We start from the raw sequence: 7,500 nt of genomic DNA, 5'->3' as shown, positions 1-7,500 counted from the left end.
ACTCACTCACTCTCACTCTCTCTCACTCCAGCTCCCACTCACTCACTCCAAATCTCACTCACTCTCTCTCCCACTCCCACTCATGGAAGCAAATAGAAGGAATTACTGAAAACAGCATGGAGCTAAAAAATATCAAAGAGCAAGCCGAGGTAGATTAATAGTGCCAAAAACTACACCAGGTAAACTAAGAAAGGCGCACAGGACTGTACCAACCGTGTTTCACACAATTGTACATAATTCCTTTTGTATATATTATGGTTGTATCTTCGCTCTTCCCTCGCACTAAAACGAACATGAAAATTCAAGTCTGGTTTTTCCTCTGTGATTTTGTCTGTCTTGTGAACTTGTCATGTCCTGTTGCCTTGAGGTTTTGTATATAAGGAGAGTGTTCCACAACAATATAACTCAGTCGTTTCCAATCTGCCTTTGATTTCACAACTCCTCTCTCGGCCCGTCACATTGGTGACCCCGGAAGTCGACTCGCTTCCACCGCCTTCCACCCCCACCCCCTCGCCCCTCCATCGTTGGTACTATGACGGACTCTACGGCAGTTGGCGCTACGGCCTCTCCATTCAAACTTTCATCGTTTGCCAGCGGAGAGGCATTTGCTTGGTTTCAGCGCGCAGAAGTCCAGTTTCGTATCAGGGGCGTGACTCGCTCAACCACCAAAGCGGATTATGTTCTCGCGGCGATACCCGAGGACACCTTCCCAGAAATATCCGACTGGCTTTGTGAACAAGGAGACACCCCAATAGCGTATGACGACCTCAAATCATACCTTCTGCAACAGTACTCGCTGTCGCCAGCTGCCCGTATAGCAAAGCTTTTTCAGCTCTCGCAACAACCGTTGGGGGACCAAAGGGCTTCGCTTGCCCTCAGGGAAATGACCAGTATCGCTCGCCTTCAACCTGCCGCAGACGGCTCTCCTCGTGAGGTGAACCTACTCCGTGCCCTTTGGATACGCCGTTTACCTGAACCTGTGCGTGCTGCCATACCCGATGTCGATAGTTTACCCATAAAGGACTTGATGACCAAAGCTGATGCCCTTATGGACAGCCACTTCAAGACCTCCATCAACGCCTCCACCCCTGACGACGAGGATGCCTATTCAACGTACACCGAAGCTGACATGAATGCCGTAAGACATACACGCCTACCCCGTGACGTGCCGAAGCGGCGACAAAGCCGCCCACCACCCACCAATCGCTCGCGCCCCAACGAACGACTTCTACAGCCACTTACTACCTCCCATCCACCGCAGTTTTGCTACTACCACTTCAGATTCGGGGCAACCGCGAAGAAATGTGCCAAAGATTGTCAGTGGCCAAAAAACGTGTAAGTAGGCCATCGCTTGTGGCGGTGGCCTCCCATGTTTCTAATCTTTTCTTTTTACAGGATGCAGGAACGGGCGTGCGATTTTTGGTAGACACGGGTGCTTGTCGTTCTCTTTTGCCAAGGAAACTCTTCAAGGCACAACGTAGTCTGTCTACATCTTCCGACGTCCGCTTGGTAGCTGCCAACGGATCTGCGATACCCACCTACGGTTACGAGAGCCTCACATTAGCGTTCGGAAACGGTAAATTCAATTGGAAGTTTCTCGTTGCTGACGTCACAATGCCAATCCTCGGTGCGGATTTCCTCTCTCATTTCCACCTTCTGGTCGATGTCGCCCACCGACGATTGGTCAACGCGGACTCGTACTTGTCGACACCTCTTCAACCCGCCCCCTCTAACCTCGCTCTCCACATCAGCGCACCCACGGATGCCTACGCCCACCTCCTCACGTCGTACCCGGAAGTTTTCCGTCCAGAACTTCGCCAAACGCCCACGGTTCCTGCTAAGCACGGTATTTATCACCATATCAAGACGACGGGACCCCCAGTCTTCGCAAAATTCAGACGTCTGGCACCGGAACGATTGGCAGCCGCCAAACAGACGTTCGCCGAAATGGAGAAAATGGGCCTTTGCCAAAAGGCCTCCAGCCCATGGTCGTCACCCTTACACATCGTTCTGAAGAAAGACGGCTCCCTCCGTCCGTGCGGGGATTACAGGCGCCTGAACATGCAAACAGAACCGGATCACTACCCCCTCCCAAACATTGCCGATGTAACCTCCTACCTGCACAAAGCGAAGGTTTTCTCTACGCTCGACCTCCTGAAGGGGTATTATCAGGTGCCTATGAACCCAGAAGACATCCCCAAGACCGCCATCACCACTCCGTTTGGCACATACACCTTCAATTACTCCTGTTTTGGCCTTCGTAATGCTGGGGCAACGTTTCAACGTCTCATGGATGGCATCTTAGGGGATCTCCCTTTCTGTGTATGTTATGTGGACGACATACTTGTGTTCTCCTCCTCAAAAGAGGAACACCTCCGTCACCTGCGCATCGGGCTCGACCGCCTGCAACAAAACGGCCTTGTAGTCCGGTACGACAAGTGTACCTTTGGCGCCAACGAAGTGTCGTTCTTAGGGCACCGTATCACTCCTGAAGGAGTCCATCCCCTCCCTGAGAAGGTAGCAGCCGTTCAGAATTTCCCCACGCCCTCGACCGTCAAAGCTCTGCAGGAATTCTTGGGCATGATCAACTATTATCACCGCTTTCTGCCAGCCATTGCCGCCACTCTTGCTCCCCTCTACGCCTCCCTCAAGGGCAAGCCAAAGGACTTGAAGTGGGGTCCCCTTCAAGAAGCGGCCTTCTGCAATGCAAAGAAGGCCCTATCAACTGCTGTGGCTCACACTTTTCCTATCCCACACGCCCCTCTCCTTCTCTCCACCGATGCCAGCGACGTCGCTATTGGTGCAGTACTCGAGCAGGTGGTCAAAGGCTCGCCCCGCCCATTGGCCTTCTTCAGCAGAAAACTGTCCAAGGCAGAATCGGGTTATTCTACCTTCGATCGAGAATTGCTGGCGGTGCACCTGGCTGTCCGTCACTTTCGCCATTTCTTAGAAGGTACGCCCTTCGTCATTCGCACAGACCACATGCCTCTGGTGCACGCCTTCACTCGACAGTCTGACGCTTGGTCCGCCCGTCAACGCCGACATCTCTCCGCCGTGGCTGAATACAATTGCACCCTCTAATACGTCCCTGGGAAAATGAATCCCGTTGCCGATGCCCTGTCAAGAAACACGTTGGCTGCCGTTCAACTGGGATTGGATTACAACGCCCTGGCTGAAGCCCAACGACAGGATCCAGAGTATCAAGCTTGTAGGACATCCTGCACGTCCCTCCGTTGGGAGGATTTTCCCCTCGAAAACTCCAACACCACCCTCCTCTGTGACGTCAGTACTGGTAGACCGCGACCTTGGATTCCTGCTCCCATGCGCCGACAGGTGTTTGATTTCATTTACGGCCTTTCACATCCCTCGTGCCGTTCTACTGCACAGCTGCTGAAGGCAAAGTTCATTTGGCACGGCATTTCTAAGGATGCTAAGGATTGGGTCCATGCCTGTACTTCTTGCCAAACTTCCAAAGTACATCGACACACGGATTCAGGAGTGGGCACCTTTCCTCAACCTCAGCGTCGTTTCGCACACATTCACGTCGACGTTGTAGGCCCCCTACCCACATCACAAGGACATCGTTACCTGTTTACCGTCATCGACCGCTCCACTCGTTGGCCTGAAGCCATTCCCATGGAAACTGCAACGTCTGCCTCATGTACATCTGCCTTACTCTCTGGATGGATTTCAAGATTCGGTATCCCTGAGCATATTACTTCTGACAGGGGAACCACTTTCACCTCTCAATTGTGGACGTCATTAGCGAATCTCCTGGGCATCACCCTACATCAGACAACGGCCTACCACCCCGCTGCCAATGGAATATTTGAACGTTTTCATCGCACCCTCAAAGCAGCTTTGATGTCCCGCTGCAAGGATTGCAACTGGTTTACTCAGCTTCCCTGGGTCCTCCTGGGACTAAGGACCACTCCTAAAGACGCCCTCGACGTCTCGGCAGCCGAAATGGTGTATGGCGACCCGTTGGTCGTCCCTGCCGAGTTTTTTCCTTCTACAACCTCCTCCGACGATCTCCAGCGCATACGTCACGTCGTGGGAAAATTTACTCCGTGCCGCCAGACTTACAAGCCCCCAGCGAAGCATCACATACCAACGGACTTGCACTCTGCAACGCACGTCTTCCTGCGCAACGACACCAGCAAGCCACCGTTAACGCCCCATTACACGGGACCTTACCTTGTGATCCGACGCAGTCCGAAAGCATTCCTCCTAAACATTCGGGGCAAAGAAGACTGGGTCTCCATTGATCGTCTAAAACCTGCTTATCTTCTGCCAGATGACCCGCCTACAGTTCGCCTCTCTAGATCAGGGCGCCCTATTTAACATGTACAGTATGTCATTTTTAGGGGGGGAGCCATGTACCAACCGTGTTTCACACAATTGTACATAATTCCTTTTGTATATATTATGGTTGTATCTTCGCTCTTCCCTCGCACTAAAACGAACATGAAAATTCAAGTCTGGTTTTTCCTCTGTGATTTTGTCAGTCTTGTGAACTTGTCATGTCCTGTTGCCTTGAGGTTTTGTATATAAGGAGAGTGTTCCACAACAATATAACTCAGTCGTTTCCAATCTGCCTTTGATTTCACAACTCCTCTCTCGGCCCGTCACAAGACATTAATCCACTACGCACCAGCATCGATAATGCAGCGACTATTTAATGTGCTGCCAGCTCATCTAAAAAACATATCAGGAGTGAGCGTAGATGTGTTGAAGAATAAGCTCGATAAATATATACCTAAGATGCATCCCAGACCATCCAAGACAGGAAGATGCAAAATACACCGGAAGATGCATTAGCAACTCTCTGGTGGATACACGAGGTGCCTCACACTGAGGGACCTGGGGGAACCCAAACAAAAAATAAGGCAATAAGGTAAGGCTCTCTCTCTCTCTCTCTCTCTCTCTCTCTCTCTCTCTCTCTCTCTCTCTCTCTCTCTCTCTCTCTCTCTCTCATTCATTTCCTACAGCAAAATAGTTTCACCATCAATCTTGAAAATGTAAACAAAAGTACTGTTTAAGTCAAATCAGCTGTTTTTAGTTAAATCAGCTGTTTTTAGTCAAATCAGCTGTTTTTAGTCAAATCAGCTGATCACTCTTGCAGACGAATCACTAAACGAAAAACAGTCTAAATTGATATTGAAATAAATAAGGAAAACTGTATATAATAATGGAATACAAATAGCATGCATGGAAGAAATATAATTATATATAATATATGAATTACCATAGATATTTCTATAGAATTGGCCTTTTGTATTTGTTACTTCTGTTCGGTTTCTTCTAGAATTCATGTGTTTTTAATTCGACGAAAATATTAAAAAAAGACTAAAATTTGCGGTTATTTGATTTTATATAAATATATATATATATATATATATATATATATATATATATATATATATATGTGTGTGTGTGTATATATATATATATATATATATATATATATATATATATATATATATATGGGTACGAGATCAAAATAAACTATAGAATATTCTACCATGTGAGAAAAAGCAAGGGACGTTGGCAGGACTGTACACACACACACACACACACACACACACACACACACACACACACACACAAGTGTTTACTTTCAGTTGAAGATCGGTCCATTTCCTGTAGGCCTACTTTTCCCAGGGTCTATAGAATACATTTCAGCTATCTCTCGTCCACATGTGTTTGATTTTACGGCTGGGGCATTCTCTCTCTCTCTCTCTCTCTCTCTCTCTCTCTCTCTCTCTCTCTCTCTCTCTCTCTCGTATCATTTGAAAGCAAACCACATTAGATCCTATCTCAATTTTACCTCAGATTACCAGAAAACTTTCCTAATTTCCTTAAATTTGAAGCAGTAAAACCGAAATTACCTCATAATCAACATAAAAATTACCTTGAAGCCATGCCAATTACCTCACACTAAGGTAATTACCTTAAAAGTTTAGACCCTGCTTTGAGCACCAGCGTAAGTCTAGACATTTAAGCTCACAACAGATCTCCTTTGAGACATTAAGAGAGTCAATGGCACCTTTGAGGAATCAGGATCCAATTGAATTTCTCATTCTTTCAATGGATTTCAATGGCTCCTGATCCCTACTGTTTAACATACATAATTCATGCAGTTTGAGAGAGAGAGAGAGAGAGAGAGAGAGAGAGAGAGAGAGAGAGAGAGAGAGAGAGAGAGAGAGAGAGAGAGTCAAGGATAAAATTTTATTGCGATTAATATGACACTCGAACTATCTCTACAGTATACTATTGAAATCGTCTCAAAACGTTTGAAACTATTGCATTACTTTTGAAACTATCTTAAAACTTTTGAAACTATCTTAAAAATTTTCTATCTAAAAACTTTCAAACTTTCTTAAAACTTTTGAAACTATCCTAAAACTTTTGTAAACTATCTTCAAACTTTTGTAAACTATCTTCAAACTTTGAAACTATCTTCAAACTTTTACACCTATCTTAAACTTTTTAAAACTATCTTAAAACTTTTGAAACTATCTCAAAACTTTTGAAACTATCTTAAAACTTTTGAAACTATCTTAAAACTTTTTGAATTTTTGAAACTTTCCTAAAACTTTTGAAACTATCTTCAAACTTTGAAACTATCTTCAAACTTTGAAACTATCTTCAAACTTTGAAACTATCTTCAAACTTTTGTAAACTATCTATCTTAAAACTTTCTGAAACTATCTTGAAACTTCGGACTATCTTAAAACTTTCGGAACTATCTTAAAACTTTCGGAACTATCTTAAAACTTTCAGGACTATCTTAAAACTTTCGGGACTATCTTAAAACTTTTGGAACTATCTTAAAACTTTTAGAACTATCTTAAAACTTTTGAAACTCTCTCAAAACTTTCGAAATTATCTCATAGCTTTCGAAACTATCTTAAACCTGTGTATCTTTAAAGTTTTAAACTATTTCTCATCTTAAAACTTTCGAATTATCTTCAAAATTAACAACTACTGTGACTAAATATCCCTAATTAACAGCCTATGTGATGAAATAAGGAGAGAGAGAGAGAGAGAGAGAGAGAGAGAGAGAGAGAGAGAGAGAGAGAGAGAGAGAGAGAGAGAGAGAGAGAGAACGCTGATAAAAACCCCATATTTCTTTCAAATAAATTAATGAATGCCGAATAGAAAAATTAAATGAAATGAAGTGACTATAATTACTACTAATTAGGATTTTGTTGACAAATGAACATTTGTTGACGTCATTTTGTAATAACTGGTCAAATGGGACGAAAAACAATGAAATTTCATGAGTAGACACCAGAAAATGAAGTTTTTTCTTTCTGTATTGATCATTTTCTAAAACATTCGTTCACTAATACAACCAATAGACCAACACAGTACATTCTTGAGAGGTTTAAAGACAACTCATGAATGGCAGAGGCAAGGGACAGTGACATTGCCCTATCAAGCAGTACAATGCCCTAGAGACTGATCATATATCATATGACCACAACAGCTTCC

Source organism: Palaemon carinicauda, chromosome 43, assembly GCF_036898095.1.
Source record: "Palaemon carinicauda isolate YSFRI2023 chromosome 43, ASM3689809v2, whole genome shotgun sequence".
Taxonomy (NCBI): domain Eukaryota; kingdom Metazoa; phylum Arthropoda; class Malacostraca; order Decapoda; family Palaemonidae; genus Palaemon; species Palaemon carinicauda.
This window is presented reverse-complemented; position numbering follows the sequence as displayed.